A 26866-nucleotide genomic window follows, 5' to 3' on the forward strand; every position below is an offset into this window, starting at 1 on the left:
TGGGTTCGATTCCTGGTAAAGAAACTAGATCCCACATGCCCCAACTAAGAGATTCCGTGTGCCACAACTAAAGATCTCGAGTGCTACAACTGAGATCTAGTGCAAACAAATTAATAAATAATTTTTAAAACAGAGATATTTGCAAGCCATATATTACTATTAGAGCTCTTGTTAACTGGCCTGTCCAGTCACCAGCAGTGTGACCTTGGACAAGTTAACTTTTCTGGGTCTCACTGTCCTCATGTGTAAAATGTCAGGATGTTAACAAGTTCAAATGAATACATGGAAAACCTTTAGGTATGCAGCTGGCACCTCCCCTTACCCAAAATGCTCAATAAATATTAGCCCTTATTATCTGTAGCTCAGGCTTGCGTTTATGATTTGGTTTGATTAGTTTATCTACTGTTTGTACCAAGATGGGGTCATTTTGGAACATAGAGTTTCCACTTGGTATCACTTCAAAGTTTGAATAAAATCACCTACGCCTGTCCTGGGAAAGGTTGGAGATGCTTCAGAAATGTTCTTAAGGAAGATTACACCTGCCACGAGGTGTAAATTATTTGGCTAATTTAGTGTTACAACTAACACAAAGAATGAAAAATAAAAGCTTTCCTTAACTCTTTCCTCACTTGGTAATATAATAGGACACAGTGGCTCATTCTCTCACTTGTTCAAGAAAAGGCAGTTAAAGAACTTCACAAAACATTTAGTTGCAAAGCCTGAAGAGAGTGCACATCTCGAGAGCAGCTCCTTTCCTCTGCAGGAATACATTCTCACTAGGTCTTGGGGTCAGCCTGCCTCTGGGCTTTGGGAGAGAACGTGCTGGCTTGAGGCAGACCTCTGGACCAATTTACCATGGGATCTGATCAAAAAGCCCATGAGAAGAAGAAACAAGCTGTGAGCTTCCAAATAACTACATGGTACAGAATTCATAGGACTTGAAATGCAACATCTGATCTAGATCAGAAAGTTCTTTTGAGAAACACAAAGGAAGAATTATTGTAAATGTGATATGTTAACTGGCCCAGTAGGAGAAGGAAGACAACAATGTAAAAAAAATTTTTTTTTTATTTTATTGCTTAAATCCTGGGGTGAGGGGGAAGTCAACAAGCTTTTAGGTTCATCTTTGCTACCTACCTTACCAAAGGGGCTAAAACATTTGATACAAGGTCATTTTAGATGTTAAAATAAGAAAACATGGAAGCATAATTATCATATCCAAAACATAAATCACAGCAAATAGTTGGGAAAGGAATGGGCCAGATAGCTGAGGGGGATTAAGAGGTATAAACTACCAGATATAAAATAAATAAAATTAAGAATGTCCTGTACAGCATAGGGAATATTGCCAATATTTTACACTAACTTTATATAGATTATAATTTATAAAAATATTGAATCACTGTGTTGTACACCTGAAACTGATACAATATTGTTCTTTTTTTTCAGGGGGTGATATAAATATATTTTGGAAGCTGCCTGTGTACTCTGGGTAAAGAACCAGCACAGAGGGGCTCCCCGCCTTTCCCATGCTCACCCGCCTCCTCCACCATCACTCCACAGACCCACCCCACCCCGCCTTCTACCTCTTTCTAGTGAAACTGATATAATATTGTTAAGTCAACTATAATTCAATTTAAACATTTTAACCACAGCAAACAAATTTTTATAGAGACTTGGCTAGTTTTTGTGAGGAAAAAATCCTTGGTGTATTTTCACGGCATCTATCTTCATAATGTAACCTTGAGGAGGGACTAGTACTAGAGTTACTGGAAAGTCATTATTGTATGACGGCTTCTACAATTAGTCTATGATGAATAGGTCCCTGATGGAAATTAACTCTGAGGAAAGCATCATAAGGAAACCCAATTTTAATATAGGGTTTTGCAAGTTCATGCAAATGGCAGTGACCTAAGGAGCAAAAGAGGTTAATTGAAGTGTGTTGTTACCAAATTGTTTGAGTTCAACCTTAGTTTTCTTCTTATTAAAAAGGTAATGAGTTTTCAAGAAAAATATTGTGAATGCCTCATGAGTAGAAAAAATAAGTTATTAGTTAAATGGCTATAGTCCATCAGGAAGGAAAGAATTAAAAGAGAAAGAAAAGGTTGAACTTCATACTTTCAAGTTTAGTATCAGAACCTTGGAGTCTGGATCTTGCTCATTTGTGGAATCCTGAGTAGTTAACTTAGTTTCCCTATGTATGCAATTGAGTAAATAACTTAATCTTTCTGGTATAGATTAGGAATACTTTATGAACATTTTGTCAATGTCTACACAGCAGAAAATTAAGAAGGGATTGCTGATAGCCTGGCTTACATGATCAGTGAAGATAGCAGAACCAGTCAAGACAAGTCTGAGATTAACTGCCCTTGACTCGCCTGCCTTGATTACTTATATGACCTTAATTAGCCACTTTGGTGCAGACGTCCCTTCACTTTGTACTCAGCAAATTTGACTGTAGAGTTGTTTTCCTCCCCTGCGAAAATAAGCAATGTTTACATTATTAAGATCTAAAAGAAAAATTTTAAAGATGAATAAACACCACAGGGTAGAGAATTTTCATTGATTGAACCTCCACTTTCTATTTTCTTGTATCACCCAAAGGATGGCTTCTCACTCCCTGGGTCACCCGCCTCTAGCTCAATGGCTCTCAAGCTTTTTTTAAAATTAATTTGTATTGGGGTATAGTTGATTTACATGTTGTGTTAGTTTCTCCTGTAGAGCACAGTGAATCAGTTATACATTACATATATTCATTCCTTTTTCATATAGGTCATTACAGAGTATTGAGACGAGTTCCCTGTGCTGCATAGTTCAGTTCAGTTCAGTCGCTCAGTCGTGTCCGACTCTTTGTGACCCCATGAATTGCAGCATGCCAGGTCTCCCTGTCCATCACCAACTCCCAGAGTTCACCCACACTCACGTCCATCGAGTCGGTGATGCCATCCAACCATCTCATCCTCTGTTGTCCCCTTCTCCTCCTGCCCCCAATCCCTCCTAGCATCAGAGTCTTTTCCAATGAGTCAACTCTTCGCATGACATGGCCAAAGTACTGAGGTTTCAGCTTTAGCATCATTCCTTCCAAAGAACACACAGGACTGATCTCCTTCAGATTGGACTGGTTGGATCTCCTTGCAGTCCAAGGGACTCTCAAGAGTCTTCTCCAACACCACAGTTCAAAAGCATCAATTCTTCGGCACTCAGCTCTCTTCACAGTCCAACTCTCACATCCATACATGACCACTGGAAAAACCATAGCCTTGACTAGATGGACCTTTGTTGGCAAAGTAATGTCTCTGCTTTTGAATATGCTATCTAGGTTGGTCATAACTTTCCTTCCAAGGAGTAAGCGTCTTTTAATTTCATGGCTGCAATCACCATCTGCAGTGATTTTGGAGCCCCCCAAAATAAAGTCTGACACTTTTTCCACTGTTTCCCCATCTATTTCCCATGAACTGATGGGACCAGATGCCATGATCTTCGTTTTCTGATTGTTGAGCTTTAAGCCATCTTTTTCACTCTCCCCTTTCACCTTCATCAAGAGGCTTTTTAGTTCTTCTTCACTTTCTGCCATAAGGGTGGTGTCATCTGCATATCTGAGGTTATTGATATTCTCCCGGCAGTCTTGATTCCAGCTTGTGCTTCTTCCAGCCCAGCGTTTCTCATGATGTACTCTTCATATAAGTTAAATAAGCAGGGTGACAATATACTGCCTTGACGTACTCCTTTTCCTATTTGGAACCAGTCTGTTGTTCCATGTCCAGTTCTAACTGTTGCTTCCTGACCTGCATATAGGTTTCTCAAGAGGCAGGTCAGGTGGTCTTGTATTCCCATCTCTTTCAGAATTTTCCACAGGGAGGAGCTACCCCGCGTCTGAGGTCAGGGGCGGAGGCCGAGAGTGCCAGGCTGTGACGGCGCAGGAGCTACCCAACGCCGGAGGCCAGGGGCGGCCGCCCGGAGGAGCTACCCCACGTCCAAGAGGCCGCGGCTGCGCCGGCATGGGAGGGCAGAGAGGAGCTACTCCACGTTCAAGGTCAGGAGGGGCGGCGGTGAGGAGATACCCCTCGTCCAAGACAAGGAACAGCGGCTGCGCTTTGCTGGAGCAGCCGTGAAGAGATACCCCACGTCCAAGGTAAGAGAAACCCAAGTAAGACGGTAGGTGTTGCGAGAGGGCACCAGAGGGCAGACACACTGAAACCATAATCACAGAAAACTAGTCAATCTAATCACTCGGACCACAGCCTTCTCTAACTCAATGAAACTAAGCCATGCCTTGTGGGGCCACCCAAGACGGGCAGGTCATGGTGGAGAGGTCTGACAGAATGTGGTCCACTGGAGAAGGGAATGGCAAACCACTTCAGTATTCTTGCCTTGAGAACCCCATGAACAGTGCTGCACAGTAGGTCCTTATTAGCTATCTATTTATATGTGGTAGTGTGTATATGTCAATCTCAATCTCTGAATTTATCCTTCCCCCGTCTTTCCCCCTTGGTAACCATGAGTTTGTTTTCTATATCCAGTGACTCTCAAACTTGACTAGTTTCAGACTCACTTCGAGGTCTTATTAAAACAGATGGCTGGGCCCCACCCTTATAATTCTGACTCACTGGGTCTGGAGTGTGACCTGAGAATTTGCCTTTTTAGCAGATTCCCAGTAATGCTGGTGCTGTTCTTCCTGGGACTACACTTTGAGAACCACAAAGAGAGTTGGCCTCCTGTCAGCTATATAATCTGAGCCATCAGTGTCCCCATATCCCCCTTCTCTCCCCCCACCTCACCCCCAAGCCTTTATCTCCTCCTTGGGTCCTTGCTTCCATCACTGTAAGTAACCAATGGGATCCTTGACCTCCAGCTCCTCCCTCTGAGTGGCCCCTGCTGGGAGCTGATGTGAAGAAGGCTTACTTTCCTACACCCCCTCTAATGAAAGACTCCTGATTTTTTTAAATGAAAGACATAACTAGAGGGAATTACAAACAGAAGTGGAATGATGTGAAATGGAGGCTGAATGTGACTGTTCTAGTACACAGAAGCTTGGATTGGAAACCCCATCTTTGGCAAACTGGAGAAGGTGCCTCCATTATTATGGCCACCATGCACCATATTAGTGATTCCTACTCCTGGCTTGGAAAAGATTTTAGAGGTGCCCTAATGGAACCTTCTTACTCTGCACTGAGGCATGAGATCCAGATGGGTGCTCTGGCTTATCTAGGGTGCCTTCCTCATCCTTTGCTATTAAGTTCAAGACTCTGGTTCTCTCCCAGATACTACCGAGTTTTGTAAAATCTCATGGTAGAGAAATCTTACAGTCTGTCTGGGTTTAGGCTCCAATTTTCTGAAGAACTGAAGGAAACAAAGTGACCTTTTTGGTTTCTGAACATGAGGATAAGGAAAGACTACAGAGAAGGCCCAGACTTTTATCAGAGCTTCTCTGCATTTTCAGGAACCTCCCAGTGAGCTCCAAAAAATCTTTCTATGGTTGCCACACAACCAACATAGCAACCAGGAAAGGAAAAAAGGAAGCTAAGGGTGAGGTCTGAACAAAGGTTTCCCTTTCCTTCTCAAGTTCCTCTTTTAGTATGTGATGCTATAGAGATAAGGTCCAGTGGCGTCAGCATCTTTGGTGAAAAGGAAGACAGAAGTCTTCCCAAAAAGGTCTACAGAGAGGGGACCAGTGTGCGTGTTCAGCAGCTTCATTAGTGGAAACACCATCTGAATGAGGCCTCACTTGCAGCTTCGGGCCCAGGTTCATCTGTGACTTGGCTTAATTTAAATCATCAAGTGAAATATAAGGTACTGATTATATGCCAGGTAAGTGTTATGGGAGATAGAAAGATAAGCATGACATGGATCCTGCTTTCAAGGAATCTATTATCTAGAAGGGGAGAGAAGACCTACAGTCAAACCACTAAGACAGAATGTGACTATACTATTAAAGGGGGAAAATCAAAGTTCTTTGCCAGTCCTGGGCTATGGCTGAAAATGGGGTCTTGGCCAATATCCCATGCATCTGGGCCACTGTCAGAAGTTAGAGAAGGCTAGAGTAGAGACCTGTGCCAGAGTTGGTGGCCACTGGGGGACTGGATGATAAAGAGGGTATAAGTTGATTGCAGAAGAAACTACATACTTCTAATTAGCTATTTGTGATCACTGTGGGCAATTTTCAGTTTTAATCCATATATTTGCATCATTAATTTTGGTGCGGTCCTTCTTCCTACTTAAAATCTGTGCTCATAAATGACCAATAGTTGTTCTTTTCACTTAAGTAGTTATGCAACTAAATGATTGTATGTGCAAATTCAGGGGTTTGGAGACAAATACAACTGTGTTAGTGGCTGCGTAACCCCACGCTGGAAATGGAAAATTAACAGGCAACCTGTGAAAATTGCTACTACTTCTGAACTATCAAGAAATAAAATTACATATTTGATCTTTAGGACATAATAGAGAGGAGGTAGATATCTATCTTAGACAAGCAACACAGCAAAAGTTCTAAGTAGCTTTGTTATTTAAGTGAGTTGGATCTATAACAACAATAAAAATAAAACCAAATCATGAGATCTGATTATTTTGAGGCCATTCCAATTTCAGTTCAAATGGGTCTGGAAATAAAGCATAAGCACATCCAGAGTAGGGAATTTAAAATTTTTTGTAGCCAAAATGGCTAAGAAATCACCCCAAATTCATCTTCCTCCTTCCATAAGGGAATTGTTGCTGTGAGGCAGATTGAAGCCCAAAGAAAGAGATGATCCCAAAAAGAATCCTATGTTCCTGCAACCCCGTAACCACCTGCCTCTGCCCACCCTCTCCTCCTTGAATGAATGCCAGGAGAGGGATACCAGAAGGATTCAGACAGAGTAGAAACAGAAAAACATTTCCACTTTTCAGTTTTGTATGAGGGTGGGCCCTTCACACAACTGGACTCTTTCAGAAGCACTAGAAGAAAAGGGTAGGGTCATTTTGGAGTTCCAGGGGCCTTGGAGACAGGCATGCTGGGTGAATGTGTGAGATGGGATGTGGGCAGGGGTAGAAGGGAATGCTTGTGATGGAGTCAAAGTAACACAAATGCCCAGAGGCTGCAACTAGCTAATCCCTGGGCACCTTGGGCAGGGCATTCTTATCTCTCTTGCTCAGCATGTTGGTTAGGCTCCTGAGAAGAAGTGAGTAATTTAAAAAAAGTAAAAGTAAATCTTGTCATAAGAAAAAAATGAAAACATGCTCCAATAGGTTGAAAAAAAATTGTTAGGTATTGTGTGCATGTATCTGATTATTATGACCAAGGACTTTATGTCCACAAATAGTAAGTTTATGGGAAAAAAGTGCATATATGCATGCTTAGTCATGTCCAGCTCTTTGCAACCCCATGGACTGTAGCCCACCAGGCTCCTCTGTCCATGGCATTTTCTAGGCAAGAATACTGGAGTGGGTTGCCCTTTCCTTCTCCAGGGGATCTTCCTAACCCAGGGATCAAACTCGAATCTCTTGCATTGCAGGTAGATTCTTTACCACTGCGCCACCAGGGAAGCTCACATAAAAACATAAAAATGATTATTCACAAACTAGAGAATAAAGGTCCCTGATGATGTCTAAGTTGCAGAGACAGTAGCTTGCAGCCAGTAAAGTTGTCATTCTCCACACTCTCCACTGCATCCATGATAGGAACACACGGTTGGAAGTTTGTCGTGCACAGGGCTATGTGCTACCTGGCTCTTTTAAAAAATCTAATTGGCTCTCTCACACCATCCTCTGGCTGTGGTCTCATTCTTGCCATATTAGTCATTCATTTTAACATATTGTTTGGTGGTTAACTTCCATTTTTACCTTGTCATTTGCTATTTCTTGGCAATGTTAATGGATATATTGTAGCCAGAAAAGGTGGATGGGGAACAGGACTGGGCTTAGCTCCTCACTGCACAGGGTATTATACCACATTCCTCTGGCCACCAGCAACACTCTCCAAACTACACCATCAGCTCCAATTCCAAGATATTTTGGTGGGTTTAACTAGTCTTATTATTCCTAAACTAGTTTTTATTTCCTCTTTGTTTTATTAAAAAATGAAAATAAATATGTGAACATTGGGAAGTTGGTGTATTGTGTGAGATGAAGCCTTGGTAACAGTGTGTAAAATCTATATCTAGGAATAGTTGAAACCAAGAGTCAAACTGTGCAATGCTTAGTATTACAGGCTTTGGTGAACAAAAGGGATATAAAATAAACAGGTAGCTTTTGCTTCTTCCTTTCACCTGAAAGGTAGTTAGTGAAGTCCATGTTGCTCATACCAAAAAAAAAAAAAAAAAAATACACTGAAGCGTTTAAAAATACAGCAGGAAAAGATTGATTTCTTTTTTAAAGCCAAATCTTGGCATTAACAAAGCACAAGTATTGCGATTCAAAGTTTATATTTTGTAGGTGTGCTTTTACATTTGTATTCCTATTATTTCTAGTCCATTTTCCCAGAAGAACAAAGTAGGCTTGTAGATGAGGGAACTGGCTGAACAGGAGGCCATAAAAGTGATGGGACACCCAGATGGGGTATAAGAAACTAAATATTGATCTTTGTTCTTTCAGTGAGGACTTTCAAGTTTCTAGGGATGTCATTTCAGCTATGGTGGCATTGGTTAATCTGATCTGCTCTTCAGCTGTGGTCTTGAACAGTGTTGAAAGAACACTTTGTTCAGGAGCTTCAGCTGACAACCAGAGCGCTCTCTAAAGCAAGGGTTATAGAGAGAACATTCCTTTCCATGTGTTATGTAAGATATTCAAGGTATGCAGGACTCTGAGGCAATGAATAAAACTTGTTTTAAAAAATGATATAACTAAAAAAACGACACAACTTATACATTCAAATTAGTATTTATCCTTCAAAGAGTTATGTTGGAAGACATATCCTAGCAAAGCACTGCTATTTTGGAACTTTTTGTTTCAGAGTTGCTTTTAGAACCAGGGTTAGGGATTGTGAACCACTTAGGACTAAGTACTTAGCATTTCATCTCAATTTTTAGCCATGACACAAAAGGCTGATTACTTGTTTTTCTCCCCTGTAGACTTAACTCCAAATAACTTGTGATTTTTTAAAAAACGTATCTACTCATTTATTCATTTATCCATTGATTAATTTAATCAATTAAATATCCATTCAGCGTCCCATATGCCAGGCTATATGTTAGAAGTTGAGGATTCAGTGTTGCACAAGACAGAAATGTTCCCTGCTCTGTTGGAGCTGAGGTTATAATAGGAAAGACAGACTAAAACCATCCCCACAGCAACATGCTAACAAACAAATTTTAAAAATACTTGCCAGTTGGGGTAAATGGTATAAAGGAAACAGATAAGGGGTTGAGTTAGAGAAATAACAAGAAGACAGTTAGATGGAAAAGGTGACATTTAAGCACAAGTTTAGCCTTTAAAAACATCTACTTGCCACCACTGAGAGTATTTAAATGAATACATTTTAATTTTGAAGGACAATCTTGAAGCCTGAGTGGACTGGACACAGCCCACTTTTCCCACAGCATAATTTTTTTTCTGTACCCTAATCAACAAAGTAGCCTCAAATGTGATACCTCAGTTACCACAAACAATCTGTAATAACAAATAAGTTGTATGTCACTTGGCAGCCCTGACCAATTGACAATAGCTTTTCTTTTTGGATTAAACAAACACACACACACACACATTTTTCTCCCCAGATGGCAGAGCCATTGTGACTGTCCCATTTGCAAGGCTCCAGGATTTTTAATCCTTCATCTGCTGAGGCTCTCAGAATCCCCTGGGAAATGTCTTGGAGGCCCCCAGTACTGCAGAGGTAGCATCACTTCATGCTATGTCCAGTACTTGCAGGCCAAAGTGGAACAGCATCTGTAGTGTGTTTAGATTCTCAAACTCTTCTGGGATGACATCAATGATCTTGAGAGACATCCTGAGGCTATGCCCTGGCTTCATGGGAAACCATGCTGAGAACATTGGTGGTGTCTGCTATGGGCTTGGAATGGGTCATATAGTGTCAGTTTGACTATTATTGGCAATGTTAAGTTTGATCATAAAATTAAGGTGGTGTCTGACAGATTTCTTCATTGTACAGGTAACTTTCTCCCTTAAGAGTATTAAGAAATAGTCTTAATATTGGTAAAATTTTGAGATTATGTTAATTTCCTGTTCTCCAGCAGTATTTGATTGCCAGATGACTTGCCCAAGTTCATAGCTAGTAAATCACAAAGCAGTTACAGGAGTTCTGTTTCTCCAGCTCCCAGGCTCGACAACTTTCACTCTGCGATGATGGTTTCACTCATTAGCACATGAACATTTCAGGTAGAATGTGAAGAAGTCAGTGTTTTTAAAGACTCTAAGAAAATATAGGTGCTATTTAGATCTTCACAGTTTGTTAAGTATACACAAAAATAAAAGTTTCATTAGAAACTCCTATTTTGTGGGAAATAGATTTTCCTTGATGTGGCTTCCTTGGACATCCCTGGTGGCTCAGACTGTAAAGCGTCTGCCTATAATGCGGGAGACCCGAGTTCAGTCCCTGGGTCTGGAAGATCTCCTGGAGAAGGAAATTGCAGTCCACTCCAGTATTCTTGCTTGGAAAATCCCATGGACGGAGGAGCTGGTAGGCTACAGTCCATGAGGTCGAAAAGAGTCAGACAGGACTGAGTGACTTCACTTTCACTTTTGATGTGGCTAAGGAAGCAATAAAGGGTAACACTGCTAAGTAGGGGGCAGATCCCCTGAAGGAAGAAATGGCAACCCACTCCAGTATTCTTGCCTGGAGAATTCCATGGACAGAGGAGCCTGGAGGGCTACAGTCCATGGGGTTGCAAAGAGTCGGACACGACTGACTGACTAAGCCCACACTACTAAGTAGATGAGTTGTTGCTATTATTATTCAAAAGAAACCCACAAACATAGGGGCCAATTCTCCCACCCTCAAATATCCTTAAGCAGATTTGGATCCTGTTTCCTCTGCCCTTTTTCACTTAGATTTTTTTTTTTTTTTTTGGTTACTTATCTCATAGGATCTTAGATCCCTGACTAGGAATCAAACCTGGGACCTTGGGAGTGAAAGCACAGAATCCTAACCACTAGACCACCAGGGAATTCTCTGTCCTTCTGCACTTTGAATACCAGTGTAGATTTCTTGAACAAAAGACTGTGCTGAGTGAGTACCAATATCTTTCCTTAGAATCATTAACTATGACTCTAAATCAGATGGAGTAATGTTCAGTTTCATTTCTTAAACCATATTGTGTTGGCTTTTACATGAATTGAATTCCTATTGTTGAGTCATTCTAAACATCAGAAGCTGTCCCAAAGACTTCCTGCAGCATAGTCTATGGGGTCATTGTATTAGGATAATAGGGTTGAAACGTTTCATAATTTAATGAATTTGTAGATTTCTTATTCCCAAAATTAAAAAAAGAACTTCTATGAATGTCAAATTCAGTAATTATCAGACAGAACAGAATTTGGCTCTGTTTAACCAACTGGCACACTCTCTGTAGATAACAACATGGTTTGATATTTATAAAGGGCCCATTCCCCACCCCCCTCCACTTAGACACCAGAAATTCATTAAATATAAAGCCTTACATAATTTTGTAAAGAGACTCATTTCTCTGCAGTTTTCCTAGCTTCTAAATTCAATATTAAAAAGAGGTATCAATCTTTGGGTGCAGGCTTTCAGCTTTCCCTGAAATGGAGTGGCTGGTTGTGGTCCAGCACACAAACTGGCTTTGGTTTGATGGAATTTAATTAATTAATTAATAATAAAAATAAACACAGAGTCCCCTTGGTGTTAGGATAACAAGCAAATTCTGGGGAGAGAGATGAGAACAGAATGTGGATCAAGTCTACAAGTGACCTAGGAATAGAAGATTCCTTCTGGCATTAGGTACACACATTTGGATTTCTTTGGGTTGGAAATATAAAAGCATAATTTTTGCCTTTAATTACAGTTTTTCCAGTTGAATTCTTGCCAAATGCCCAAAGAAACAGAGCTGGAGAGGAACAATAGCTGACATTCATGTTTTAGGTGTTTTACATGAATATCATTTAACCCTCATAGACAACCCTTTAAGAAGGTACAAAAATTATTTTCCTTCTTTGAAAACTGAAGAAACCAGAGCCCCAAAAGTTTAGGCAATATCTTATAGAATAATCTGGCTTGAAAACCCAGAACAAACAGCATGAGTCTGAGATGCTGAGGTCCTGAAAATAGGCAGTGTCACCTCCCAAACTCTGCTGCCTCTCCACGGAGGGCTAGGGAGATTTATCATGCTTTTCACAGGAAGACTGTTAAGTGGTTCTCTTGAACAATATGATTATTTTCCACAGCAATCCTTTCATGCAGCTTATAAGCCAAGAACTGGCAGTCCATCAAATGAAAAGTGACTTGTATAAAAAAATCCCCTGTGGTCCTGGGAGATCTGGGCAGAAGGTAAAGAGGCTTTTACCTTTACTCCTGGGAACTCACAAATGGTATCCCTCTTCCCAACTCATCTTGAAAGACAAATAGCATCCTTTCTAGTTGGAGTGTACTCACTTGATACTTGCTCTGCATTTCTCCCTAGAGGCCAACATTCCTGGAAGGGAAAATGAAACCAAGATAATAACCATTGTAGAGATTATGAAACTGCTTCCTATCTGAATCCATACTCTAAACCTCCTTCAGTGCTTTCGTAAACCATCCCACACTGATAGAATTATTTTTTATGACTCATAGATATATTTTACTTTTCCAGTTTTATCCTCAACTTTCAAGGAAAAGATCAGATGATGGAAAAGAAAGATTCACCTGCAGAGCTATGTTGGATTTTATTTAACCCTAACACATAGACTGTAGACTGAAAAAAGAAATATGCCCAGCTTAGTATTATGTATAAAAAAACTTTTTAAAGTTTATATTTTACAGAATATAATCCAATGATAAAATTCATTCTCTTAAAAAATATTTATTGGGTTCTTTTTACATATAAAGTGCTGCAATAGGTGCTGAAGTACAAAAATAAGCAAACCCCATCCCTGCCCTCAAGATGCTTACACTCTTATGTGTGATATTGTGTGAACGTTTGTATGGGCCTGCCTGGGGCAGTCTGTCATTTACACCTATTTCCCTAGTGTAATAATAAATAATACTCTTTCAGTCTCAAAAGTTTCCCAGTTTAGATGACAAATTGCATATATTCTGGCAGTAATATTTCCCAATAGATGATGCTTTTAAAATATTTATAATTCTTGGATATAAATAAAATGTACAAACAGCAAAGGTGCCAAAAGTATACTGACAGTCTTCATTTTTTAAAAACCTTGGCTGTGCCAGGTCTTTGTTGTGGCCTGGCAGCAGTGTTGTTGCATGTGGGATCTAGTTCCCTGACCAGGGATCGAGCTCCCTGCATTGGGAGCACAGAGGCTTAACTCCTGGACTCTCGGGGAAGGCCCACCATCTTCACTCTGGAATAATCAATACTGTCTGTGTGTCAGTTGAAGTAAGTTCATTGGGAAAGTGTGGCGCTTTGTTTTGACTTATTTTTTTTTAATGCAACTACTGTTCAATCTCTACTGAGAGGATATTTTGGCTAGAAAACTTAAGAAGATGAGAGAATACTGCACTAAAAGGAGATAACAGTATGTATCATACACTCAACTCCGGTTTTAGGAGCCAAAGGTGGATAGGACACAGGGAAGCGTCAGGTGGAGCAGACAGAGCAATGTTTGGAGGCATTTGGCGTCAGGAGCCTCTGATCTGAGAGTTGGCGATGGCATCTACCTTCCTGTCTCTTGGATTCTTTGGTCTCTATCCCATTCCTGTAGGTACTGAACTCATTGGTTTTTAAAGCCACCTGTGATGCGCTTTTGTGAAAGGTTGGTGTCTGCAGAACTTCTAATTACACATCATTTTGTGTACTGTTGTCTGAATATGTATATATATGTATTTTGATATTGAAGACAAGCTATTTTTAGTTTCCTTTTGGGTATGTTTGGAGAAACTCTTAACTGTTGCTATGCTGCTATGGAAACGGTATCCACGTATACTGACATGTTTACAATTGTTTAAAACACGATAAACTTTCCAGGGCAAAGGCAAACGGCTTACTTCCAGCAAAGTTGCTCCCTGGTTTCCTTTTTTTATTAGTTTATTTATTACTCTTAGACCCATGTTGGAATCTGTTTCATCTGTGCCGGGCATTAAAGGGCTGTTTTTTGCTGACATGCATCATTTAATTGATTTCACATTTGTAACTAAGGTAGCGCCAAGAGGAGATGAAAAGTTTACCCTAAAATCAGAAATATTCTTTGGTCTTGCTAGGAACTGAGAATTAAATACTTTCTAGGCTCCCAAATGAAAAAAAAAAAAAGAAATAATGCCTCTTGAGGGTGTGTTGACTAAACTAGAATTTGCAAGTTAGGATTGTTATTTAAATGTAACTACTGTAATTATTATTCATGTGTACAGAATGAACTTAAAGACTAGTCTAATTGCTTAGAAACATGCAAACCCCAAAAGGAGTTTTCTGGCTTATTCCAAGCATGGAGAAAAGTAGGTGGCTAAGATTCTTTACAATTTCTGGAAAAAGGAATCTTAACAAAGACACATGAATTGAAGCAAACAAGAACTATGTTTGTTTGAAAGTATCAGGAAAGTGATTTTTGTCAGGGTAGTTTTCCAGGAGTCAAAAAGTATTTTAAAGTGGAATCTGTGATTGTGAATCACACAGTGCTGGGTCCTGACAACATAAGGGGCACATATTCTAGGAGATGGAGAAGGCAATGGCACCCCACTCCAGTACTCTCGCCTGGAAAATCCCATGGACAGAGGAGCCTGGTAGGCTGCAGTCCATGGGGTCTCGAAGAGTCGGACTCGACTGAGCGACTTCACTTTCACTTTTCACTTTCATGCATTGGAGAAGGAAATGGCAACCCACTCCAGTATTCTTGCCTGGAGAATCCCAGAGACGGGAGAGCCTGGTGGGCTGCCGTCTATGGGGTCGCATAGAGTCGGACACAACTGAAGCAACTCAGCAGCAGCAGCAGCAGCATTCTAGGAGAGTATAATATTTTATAGAATTTTAAACAGAGTGCTTACTCCTTCAAAAAATTCTCATTTCTAAAGTTTGATATCTACTTTGAGTAAGTATACAGTAAAGAAAATTTTAGCTGTTATGGAATCTACTTTCTTCACTCTTTTGCTAAAATCTCATTTTTGTCATCTTCCTGAAATGGTCATTTAAAAATCACAGATCAAAAAAAAAAAAAAACCCACTCAATGAAGTATAGTTGATTAATAACTATGCTTTGATATAAAATAAAAATTAAAACAAAAAACACCCAGTGGAAGCCCTGTGGGAATGATCCTGATTCGTGGACAGCTAGTTGACTTGGGCCTGGATTGCATGTAGAGATCACAGTCCCCACCCCCCCACTTCCACCTCCCCTGATAGGCCCCTTTAACAGTGTTTATACACTTTCTCTGCTACCACTCATCAGCGGATATTCCATTCTAAGCCCTTCAAAGGGACGAGGTTTATGTGATTTTGTTTTTCTTCTTTGTGGGAAGGGTTCCTCCCCCACCTCTTGGAGTTTAGCAGCAGCTAAGAAATGTGACCCCAAGGTCACATTCAGATTAGAACTCAGTAAAACCTGAGGGTCTGTTATTTCATGGCAATGGCACCCCACTCCAGTACTCTTGCCTGGAAAATCCCATGAAGGAGGAGCCTGGAAGGCTGCAGTCCATGGGGTCGCTGAGGGTCGGACACAACTGAGCGACTTCACTTTGACTTTTCACTTTCATGCATTGGAGAAGGAAATGGCAACCCACTCCAGTATTCTTGCCTGGAGAATCCCAGGGACAGAGAAGCCTGGCAGCTACAGTCCCTAGTATCACAAAGAGTCAGATATGGCTGAAGCTACTCAGCGTGCACGAACACGTGGAGAGGGTTTGCATGGGAGGGGAATCTGGCTTAGCATTGGTTGCATTCATTCCCCTGGGGTGGGAGCCTAGAAAGAGAGGGTGTCAAGTGGCTCTGGCAACTGAGTCCTGTCAGGGTTGCCCTCAGGATCAGGATGAAAAGAGGGAAATGAGGTAGCAGCAGCACTATGGCTTAACACTGAGCGCTCCCCAGGCAGCCACTAATTGGCTTACTCTTTTCAGATTTCTCTTAAGAAGCAGATTTCCGTTTCTGTTCTGTTGCCTCTGAGGGGATTTCCCAAATTAACCTTCTCTAAGCTTTCTTGAGGGACTGTTTTTGAGGGCTGGTGGGGAATTTCCCTCTTCTGACCAAAGTGTTGCTGGGAGAGATTTACTGCTGATTTTCATCTGGGGATTTTCTCACAGGCCTTTGCTACTTCCTGTTTCCCAGGAGTCTCTGCTCTCTGGGAACTGAAGAGCTAACAAGCAAAGGGGATAAACAGGTTTAAGGAAAAGGAAAGAGGGTGTGTTTCATACGGTGTTTCTTCTTCTCTTTTCTAGTTCTTTGCCATAATGATAGTGGATTTGAAGACTGGACCCAGGGCCTTGCTGAGGGCCTCAGCTTGATTACACTAAACGTTGCACAGGAACTTGGGTTGGACAGTGAACTCACAAATCAGAATAAATGATCAGTTTTACTAGAATAGCTCTTCTGTATTGGGGATGGATAGAAACTCCTATGTTTAAAGAAGCCACTAAAGAATCATTGCACATTTTACTTAATGGTAATACTCTTCCACTAGTTGAGTGCTTTCTGTGTCATGCATGGTGCTTGGGGTTTTGCATACATGTCTCATTTGATCCTGGCAACTACCCAGAGAAGCAGGCTTTACTAAGACCCATTTAACAGATGAGCATATCAAGGCTCTGAAATGTTAGGTTATTAGCCACATTTTCCAGGCTGGTATTAGGAGCCCAATTTTGTGGCATCCCAAAGCCTGTGTTTATTTAGCTATAAATTTGTCCCAAATTTGACATTTGTTTCATTGGTCTTTTAGGTTCTATTACCAGAAAATTAATGGAAAGGATCCTTAGGAGAAGCAGCCCCCCCAAACCATGAGTGAAGATATTTTCGGGGCAGTTGACAGTTGTTAACTCAGCTCTGTACACCTGCCAGGCCCTTTTGTTGTATATTCACTATTTTCACATCCCCTGGAAAGTGATGCTGCTGACCTGGGAATAGGAATCAATGTATAAAAGCAGCTCCAATTGGAGCAATTAATTAGTCCTTCCTCTTCGAAAACCTTCTGCCTAACCACTGCTTTATACCTTGTTATTTTCTACCCTAGTTTTGTACATTTTGTCAAGGTTCTTAGAAATAATTCCCCTGAGGACAGGTCCTGGAATATCTCTGACCCTGTTTTACCCCAGGGAAAATAACATTCTTGATTGCTCTGAAGCTAGATCCCTGTCTATATGTGCCCGTGTGTGTGTGTGTGTGTGTTTTCTTGTATGAGTTTCTCAGTGAGGTAGATTATTAGCCACAGTTGACATTTACAAAGTTCTCCATATATTTTCAGTTCCCCTAGAGAAGTTGTGAGCGTGGGTGAGGGTGCTGGGGGCAGCAGTTGCACTGATAAAGCAGTTCCTGGGGGTTCCCAACGGTTGGGATGCCCCTGCTGCCTTGACACCCCTTCCCCACTGCAGACTTTGCTGCAGCCCCTCCTCTTCAGTCTTTGTCTAGGAGGGCTCCTGACCACATCCTCTTCATCCAAATGGTGAACTCCGATAGCCATCAAGAGTTAAGAGTTGACTAGTTGCCAAGTGATTTACAGCCTTAATTGACTTGATCCTCACCCATGAAGGTAGGCAGAATGATTCCCATTTACTTTATCAGTAAGGAAACCAAGGCCCTGTCAGGTTAATAATTGACCCAAAGTCACCTAGCAAGTAATCTGAGGGACTGGGACAAAAATTCTAATCTGCTGATTCCTAGTTATGGCTTTGTTGGGGGAGAGGGGAGTACACCTTATTTATGTGTTTATTTATTTATGTGAAGATACTCATTTCAGGTGTAGAACATTTTTATGTATCACGAAATGATCACCAAAATGATCTCCAGTTACCATCTGTCACCATGCAAAGCTGTTAACAATATTGTTGACTAGATTCCCTTTGTGTACATTACATCTTTGTGACTTATTTATTATATAGCTAGAAGTTTGTACCTCTTAATCCCCTTCACCTGTTTTGTATATGCTCCCATTCTCCTCCCCTTTGGCAACCACCAGTCCTATGAGTCTGTTTCTGTTTTGTTTAATTTGCTTGTTTTTTTTTTTTTTAAATTTCATATATATATATCACATCTTTTTTATCCATCTATTGATAAACACTTACCTTGCTTCCATATCTTGGCTATATAAATAGTGCTTCATGAACATAAGGGAATGAGTTATTTTTGAATTAATATTCTTTAGAAAAATATCCAGAAGTGAAACTGCTGGATGGCATGCAGTTCAACTTGCAGTTTTTTTGAGAACCTCTATATTCTTTTACCGGAGAAGGCAATGGCAACCCACTCCAGTACTCTTCCCTGGAGAATCCCATGGATGGAGGAGCCTGGTAGGCTGTGGTCCATGGGGTCGCAAAGAGTCTGACACCACTGAGCGACTTCGCTTTCACTTTTCACTTTCATGCTTTGGAGAAGGAAATGGCAACCCACTCCAGTGTTCTTGCCTGGAGAATCCCAGGGATGGTGGAGCCTGATGGGCTGTCGTCTCAGGGGTCGCACAGAGTCGGACACGACTGAAGCAACTTAGCAGCAGCAGTAGGAGCATATTGTTTTACAATAGTGGCTGCACCAGTTTACACTTCCACCAAAAATGCATGAGGACTCCTGTTTTACCACAACCTCACCAACACTTACTGCTTCTTGTCTTTTTGATAATAGCCATCCTGACAGCGGTGAGATAGTATCTTACTGTGGTTTTGATTTTCGTTCCCCTGATGATTAGTGATGTTGAGCACTTTTTCTTGTTCTTTTTGGCCATCTATTTGTCTTGGAAAAATGTCTACTCAGATCCTCTAATTTTTAGTCTTGTTTGTTTCTTGTTATTGACTTCTTCACTTATGGTTTGGTACATTCCATTATTGTTATATTTGGGTTCCCTTCATTTTGTGTGTGTGTATCATTGTAGATATTTTTTGTGATTATCATGAGGTTCATACATACAAACCCATGTCTATAGCAGTCTATTTTAAGCTGATAGTCATTCAAGTTTGAAGGCATTCTAGAAGTACTACATTTTAGTTTCTCTGTTTCCATGTTTTATGTTTTTGATGTCACATTTTACATTTTTTATTTTGTGTACCCCTTAACTACCTATTGCAGTTACATTTGTTTATACTACTTTTGTCTTTTAACTGTCACATTAGCTTTTTAGTGGCTATGGTTTTTCCAGTAGTCATGTATGGATGTGAGAGTTGGGCTATAAAGAAAGCTGAGCACCAAATAATTGATGCTTTTGAACTGTGGTGTTGGAGAAGACTCTTGATAGTCCCTTGGACTGCAAGGAGATCCAACCAGTCCATCCTAAAGGAGATCAGTCCTGGGTGTTCATTGGAAGGACTGATGTTGAAGCTGAAATTCTAATACTTTGGCCACCTCATGCGAAGAACTGACTCATTTGAAAAGACCCCGATGCTGGGAAAGATTGAGGGCCAGAGGAGAAGGGGACAACAGAGGATAAGATGGTTAGATGGCGTCACCAACTCAATGGACATGAGTTTGGGTAAACTCTGGGAGTTGGTGATGGACAGGAAGGCCTGGTGTGCTGCAGTTCATGGGGTCTCAGAGTTGGACACGACTGAGTGACTGAACTAAACTCACTGCCTTTACTATATATTTTCTTTTACCAGTGAAATTTTCATTCATATATTTTCTTATTTCTAGTTATGGTCCTTTCTGCTTAAAGGAGAGAGACCCTTTAACATTTCTTGTAAGGCTTGTCTAGGCATAATAAACCCCTTTGGTTTTTACTTACCTGGGAAACTCTATCTTTTTCTCAATTCTGAATCATAACCTTGCCAAACAGTTTTCTCAGTCGTATAAGTTTTTCCTCTTAGCATTTTAAATATATCCTGTCTCTCCCTTCTTGCCTGTAAAGTTTCTGCTGAAAAATCAGCTGTTAGTCTTATGGGATTTCCCTTGTATATCATTAGTTTTTTTTTTTTTTTTTCTTGCTGCTTTTAAGATTCTCTTATCTTTACCTTTTCTATTTTCGTTATGTCTTGATGTGCATCTCTTTTAGATTATCTTGTTTGGAACTCTCTGTACTTCCTATATCTGGATGTCTGTTTCCTTCTGCAGTTTAGAGAAGTTTTGGGCCATTATTTCCTCAAGTAAGTCTTCTATCCCTTTCTGTCTTCTCCTAATGGGATCCCTATAATGCAAATGTTAAGTATGCTTAATGTTGCCCAGTCACTTTTTCATTCTTTGGTATTGTCTAATCTGCTGTTGATTCCTTCTAGTGTGTTTTTTCAGTTATTGTATTCTTCAGTTCTGATTTGTTCTTTCTTATATTTTCTAAATCTTTGTTGAAATTCTTCCTAAGTTCCTCCATTCTTCTTCCAGACTCAGTGAGCATCCTTGTGATTGTTTCTTTGAATGCTTTATCAGGTAAATTACTTATCTTCATTTCATTAGGGTTTTTCTTCTGGGATTTTATTTTGTTCTTTCCTTTGGAACATATTTCTCTGTTTCTTCATTTTGTTTTATATATATGTACACACACATATATAAAACTATACAAACAAGTATACAATCTGAAAAAATATGTATTTCTTTTTCAGTTTCCTTTCCATTATGGGATATTATAAGATATTGAATATAGTTCCCTGTGCTATACAGTAGGTCCTTACTATTTATCTATTTTATATATAGTATAAAATACTATTTATACTATAGTATAAAATAAAATTCTGTGGGAGAAGGGCATGGCAACCCACTCCAGTATTCTTGCCTGGACAATCCCATGGACAGAGGAGCCTTGCAAGCTACAGTCTATAGGGGTGCAAAGAGTCAGACACGACTGAAGCGACTGAGCATACATGCATACATCTATTAATCCCACACTTCTTATTTATCTCTCCCCACCCCTTTTTCCCTTTGGTAACCATGAATTTGTTTTCTATGTTTGTGGATCTGTTTTATAAACTAGTTCATTTGTATCATTTTTTGAGGCTCCACATATAAGTTATGTCATATGATATTTGTGTTTCTCTGACTTATTTCACCTAGTATGATAACCACTAGGTCCATCCATGTTGCTGTAAATGACATTATTTCATTCTTTTTTATGGTTGAGTAATATTCCACTGCATGTATGTACCACATCTCTATCCATTCATCTATTGATGGACATTTCGGTTGCTTTCATGTCTTGGCTATTGTATGCAGTGTCACTCTGAACATTGCAGTGCACATATCTTTTTGAATTAAAGTTTTCATCTTTTCCAGATACATGCCCAGGAATGGGATTGCTGGATCATATGCATCAAGGAAATTATATAGTGGAGGTGATTTTATAATCTCTGAAATGACCTTGTACAGAAAGTAATATTAATAGTTAAAAATTAAATACCTCCATAGTGAATAACCATGTTCAGGATATGTTTGTCTGTTTGAAAGAAAATAGAGCATTCCCTTGGAAATTATTAATTATTTATATTATAAATGAATAAAACATTTCAGAAAATGGGAGCCACCGCCCCATGTCTTTGTACTCTTTTAAGCAGAGGTTTTCTAACGAGTTATCTATACTTGCTGCCTCTAGCTTCTCTCTTCTTATCACCTCTTCAAACTTGTTCCAAACGTGTCTGTCATGAATGCTTCACTGAAGCTACTCTCTCTGAAGACGCTGATGACTGTACTTTTCTGAGTCCATCTGTCAGTTCTCAGGCCTCTGGTTAGGTGTGTGTCAGTCGCGTTTGCCGCAGTAACATGTTTCTTACTTCTACTCTGGAAGTTTCTTCACTTTGCTTCCAGGACACACCCTCTCTCGGGTTTCCTCCTCCTCACTGGACATTCCTTCTCAGTCTCCTTTGCTGGTCCCTCCTCTCCTCTGTGACCTCATAATCCTGGAGGGCCATCGGGTCTTCTTCTTAGGCCTCTTCTTTTCCTTACTCTCTCCTTGGTTATCTCCACTTAGTTCCACAGCCTTAAATATCATTTACATGCTGCCAAAAGTATATCTCCAGCCCAGACTCCTCTTTTGAACTCTAGACCTTCATCCAACTGCCAACTTGACATCTCAGAATTAACAAGTCCAAACTCGAACTCCCATTCTTCCTTTTAAAGCCTGCTCCACCCACAGTCTACACCTCTCAGAGGATGATGATCCTACCCTTAATTAGTTCTGACCAAAAACTTTAGAGTCATCCTTGACTCCTCTTTGTCTCTTTTTTCACATCCAAATCTTGTTGGCTCCTTCTCCAAAAAGTATATTTGGCATCCAACCGCTTTTCACCACCTCCACCTCTCGCAGCCTGGTCTGAGCCACCATCATCACTCTTTCTTGGATAATTGCCATTACTTCTTAACAAGTCACCTCTCTTCTACCCTTTCTGCTTGCTTCTACTACAGGCTAGTTTCAAGAATTTGGTCAGAGAGACGCTTCAAAAATAAAGTCAAATCCTGCCAGTCTTCTGCTCAGAAACCTCATAATGGTGTTCTGTTTCACTCAGAGTAATACAAGTGCCCACAAAGACCTATACAATCCAGATCACCTGCTTCCCCATCACCTTTGTGGCCTCAGCTCCTGCTAACTTCACCTTTATTCCCTCCCTTCCAGCCATGCTGATCTCCTTGCTGTTCCTCAAACACCCCAGACATTTGGCCTGGAAAGCTTTCCCCAGATAACCACATGGCCTTCACCTTCACCTTCTTCACATGTTCCCTAGGTTTTCACCTTCTCAGTGGGGCCACCCTGCCACCTACTGAAACTGAACTTGCCTTCCCTCTCCACACCCAGCACTCCTAATCATCTTACCCTGCTATTTCCGTTTTCCATAACATTTATCCCTTCTAATGTCTATGGAAATTACTTACTTGTGTTTATGGTTTATTTTTTGTTCCCCACCTATAATGTAGTCTCCAAAGGACAGGGATCTGTTTATTTTGCTCACTGATGTATTCTAAGCACCAGATCAGTGTCAGTCACCTGGTAGGAAATCAGTAAATATTTTTAAATGAATGAAAATTCAAATCTCCAGAGACAGAAATGACAGACATGAGAAAAGCCTGTAAAGATCATATCTGTATTGGTTCAGTAATTTTAAAAAGGGATTCTTATATCTTACTTCCTGATGACAGAAATGAGCATATAACTTCACAAACTCACATATTAAAAGCACCCGTGGCAGTCTGTTCACTTCAACTGTTGCTTTTGAAGAATTTGATAAAACATCTTATCTTTCTTTTTGGGTAAGCTCCTTTTAAATACTCAAATAACCTGGTTGTTTCTGCTGGGAAGACATTAGAAAGGCATTTAGATGAAGGATAGAATTTATCAGGGCTCATGGTCAAAACAAAAACAACTCCTCAATATTTATTCTGTATTGTCTCTGAATGATAATATTCATAGTTTTCACCTGGATAGGCTTCATAATGTTCATAGTACTGTTAGGGGCCTTAAAATTCATGCGACCTATTTTCTCAGCTGAAAGTGGGAGGGATCTGACAGCAAGTTGGTTTGTGGGTAAAAGCATGACACCATTGGTCCGGGTCTGTTGGCCTGACTAACCATAGCTGTTACATGTTTATATTAATTCATGTGACCTATTTTCTCAGCTGAAAGTGGGAGGGATTCTGACAGCAAGTTGGTTTGTGGGTAAAAGCATGACACCATTGGTCCAGGTCTGTTGGCCTGACTAACCATAGCTGTTACATATTTATATTAATACTTCCCTTTTTGAGACATTTCAAGAAGTACTTTTCTCAGTAGTATGAGGTTGACTGCATGTACTAACGACAGAATTTCTGAGGTTGCTCATGAGTGTTTTCTGGTAAGCCTAACCACGACATCATGAGTGCTTAGTAAATGACAACATGGTAGGTATGGAGGTTAAAATAGGGTCATTATCTCACTGTCTTTCTCAACAGAAAGCCCAAAATAGTATAAGCTATTTTATTCTGTAGTTTTAACCCATGCCCTTTTCCCCACTCCAGGGAAGCCTTAAGAGGATTTGCTATAACTGTGTTATGCATATGATAGATAGGATCTGTTACTATGATTAAATAATTGATTTATATTTTAAACAAGCAACTATCTTGTTATTTATAGTGGCAGTTCTATTACTTAAAGTAATTTTGGATAGATCAAAATTCATCACTCAATTTTTAACACTATTGCTTGAAATTACTGTTTCTCTTTAATTAAAAGCATTAGAGGAATATACTACCATTACAGGAATATCATAACATTATAGAAGTTTGGACAATTAAATAGATTACCTGTAACTCCATCTAACTGTTATGATCATTTGTGAACCAATAAAATAGTCTGATGTTGGTTGTAGATAACTTTTAGATCCTCTGCAAACCCACTTCTTTTGACCGTAATTTTTCAAGCACCTGTCTGTACCAGGTCCTATGCTACCCTATAGGTATTTTGTTGGTTTATAGGGAGAGGCCAAAGTCACAACACTTTGAAACATCAGTCATTCTGCAACTTCCTCTTTTTCCCAGAGCTTTAGGAGAAGCATGGTGGGTAGGGGAGGAAGGGGGATGCCAGCCCAATGGTGACATGGTCACTCTTCTGCTTTGGCTGGAAGATAAGGGCACTAATTCCTTTGCTTCTCCACCCTTCATCTGCAAATTACCTGGGCCTAGACTGGCTTTAAATCTCTGAGACTGGCTGAACCCTAGTAAATGGGTTACTGATCCTAAAATAAAATTGTGAATCAGGTTTGGAGTTTAATGTAAAAGCCTGAGAGACATAGGTTTGTTGCTAATTTAGATTACAAATGTCATCAAAGATAGAAACCAAAAGGTTAGGTAATTTCTAAATTAAACACTCTTTCTTAGAATAATTACCAAGTTATAGCAACTGTGTACTTTGGTAAAATTTGAATAACACTGTATTGCTCAGAATAATGTTTTATTTTTGTCACCAAATAATACTTGAGTACATGCTCTTGTACTCCCTGACTGCAGGAAGGGTGTTACCCTGGATGCTGACACACCCTCTGCAGTGAAACTTGGCTTTGCTGGAACTTTTCAGGTACTAAAAAAAAAAAAAAAAAGAAAAACCTTTTTCTTTTCTTTTTTTTTATTACTTTTTTTAATTTTTTTTTATTTTTAAACTTTACAATATTGTATTAGTTTTGCCAAATATCGAAATGAATCCGCCACAGGTATACCCGCGTTCCCCATCCTGAACCCTCCACCCTTCTCCCTCCCCTTCCCTCCCTCTGGGTCGTCCCAGTGCACCAGCCCCAAGCATCCAGTACCGTGCATCGAACTTGGACTGGCGACTCGTTTCATACATGATATTATACATGTTTCAATGCTATTTTCCCAAATCTCCCCACCCTCTCCCTCTCCCACAGAGTCCATAAGACTGATCTATACATCGGTGTCTCTTTTGCTGTCTCGTACACAGGGTTATTGTTTCCATCTTTCTAAATTCCATATATATGCGTTAGTATACTGTATTGGTGTTTTTCTTTCTGGCTTACTTCACTCTGTATAATAGGTTCCAGTTTCATCCATCTCATTAGAACTGATTCAAATGTATTCTTTTTAATGGCTGAGTAATACTCCATTGTGTATATGTACCACAGCTTTCTTATCCATTCATCTGCTGATGGGCATCTAGGTTGCTTCCATGTCCTGGCTATGATAAACAGTGCTGCGATGAACATTGGGGTACACGTGTCTCTTTCCCTTCTGGTTTCCTCAGTGTGTATGCCCAGCAGTGGGATTGCTGGATTGTAAGGCAGTTCTATTTCCAGTTTTTTAAGGAATCTCCACACTGTTCTCCATAGTGGCTGTACTAGTTTGCATTCCCACCAACAATGTAAGAGAGTTCCCTTCTCTCCACACCCTCTCCAGCATTTATTGCTTGTAGACTTTTGGATTGCAGCCATTCTGACTGGCGTGAAATGGTACCTCATAGTGGTTTTGATTTGCATTTCTCTGATAATGAGTGATGTTGAGCATCTTTTCATGTGTTTGTTAGCCATCTGTATGTCTTCTTTGGAGAAATGTCTATTTAGTTCTTTGGCCCATTTTTTGATTGGGTCATTTATTTTTCTGGAGTTGAACTGTAGGAGTTGCTTGTATATTTTTGAGATTAGTTGTTTGTCAGTTGCTTCATTTGCTATTATTTTCTCCCATTCTGAAGGCTGCCTTTTCACCTTGCTAATAGTTTCCTTTGTTGTGCAGAAGCTTTTAAGTTTAATTAGGTCCCATTTGTTTATTTTTGCTTTTATTTCCAATATTCTGGGAGGTGGGTCATAGAGGATCCTGCTGTGATGTATGTTGGAGAGTGTTTTGCCTATGTTCTCCTCTAGGAGTTTTATAGTTTCTGGTCTTACATTGAGATCTTTAATCCATTTTGAGTTTATTTTTGTGTATGGTGTTAGAAAGTGTTCTAGTTTCATTCTTTTACAAGTGGTTGACCAGTTTTCCCAGCACCACTTGTTAAAGAGATTGTCTTTAATCCACTGTATATTCTTGCCTCCTTTGTCAAAGATAAGGTGTCCATATGTGCGTGGATTTATCTCTGGGCTTTCTATTTTGTTCCATTGATCTATATTTCTGTCTTTGTGCCAGTACCATACTGTCTTGATAACTGTGGCTTTGTAATAGAGCCTGAAGTCAGGCAGGTTGATTCCTCCAGTTCCATTCTTCTTTCTCAAGATCGCTTTGGCTATTCGAGGTTTTTTGTATTTCCATAC

At 40.1% G+C, this 26866-nt stretch overlaps 1 long non-coding RNA gene across 1 annotated transcript; it reads left to right on the forward strand.

Annotated features, from left to right (window-relative positions):
• The first annotated feature begins 1077 nt into the window (after positions 1-1077).
• Positions 1078-26321, forward strand: LOC133257209 (uncharacterized). The gene is made up of 3 exons (XR_009739447.1): positions 1078-5790; positions 11016-11158; positions 12334-26321. It is a non-coding gene; the product is annotated as an uncharacterized LOC133257209 (long non-coding RNA).
• Positions 26322-26866: the final 545 nt, after the last annotated feature.

This window comes from Bos javanicus, chromosome 11, assembly GCF_032452875.1.
Source record: "Bos javanicus breed banteng chromosome 11, ARS-OSU_banteng_1.0, whole genome shotgun sequence".
NCBI classification, from domain to species: Eukaryota; Metazoa; Chordata; class Mammalia; order Artiodactyla; family Bovidae; genus Bos; species Bos javanicus.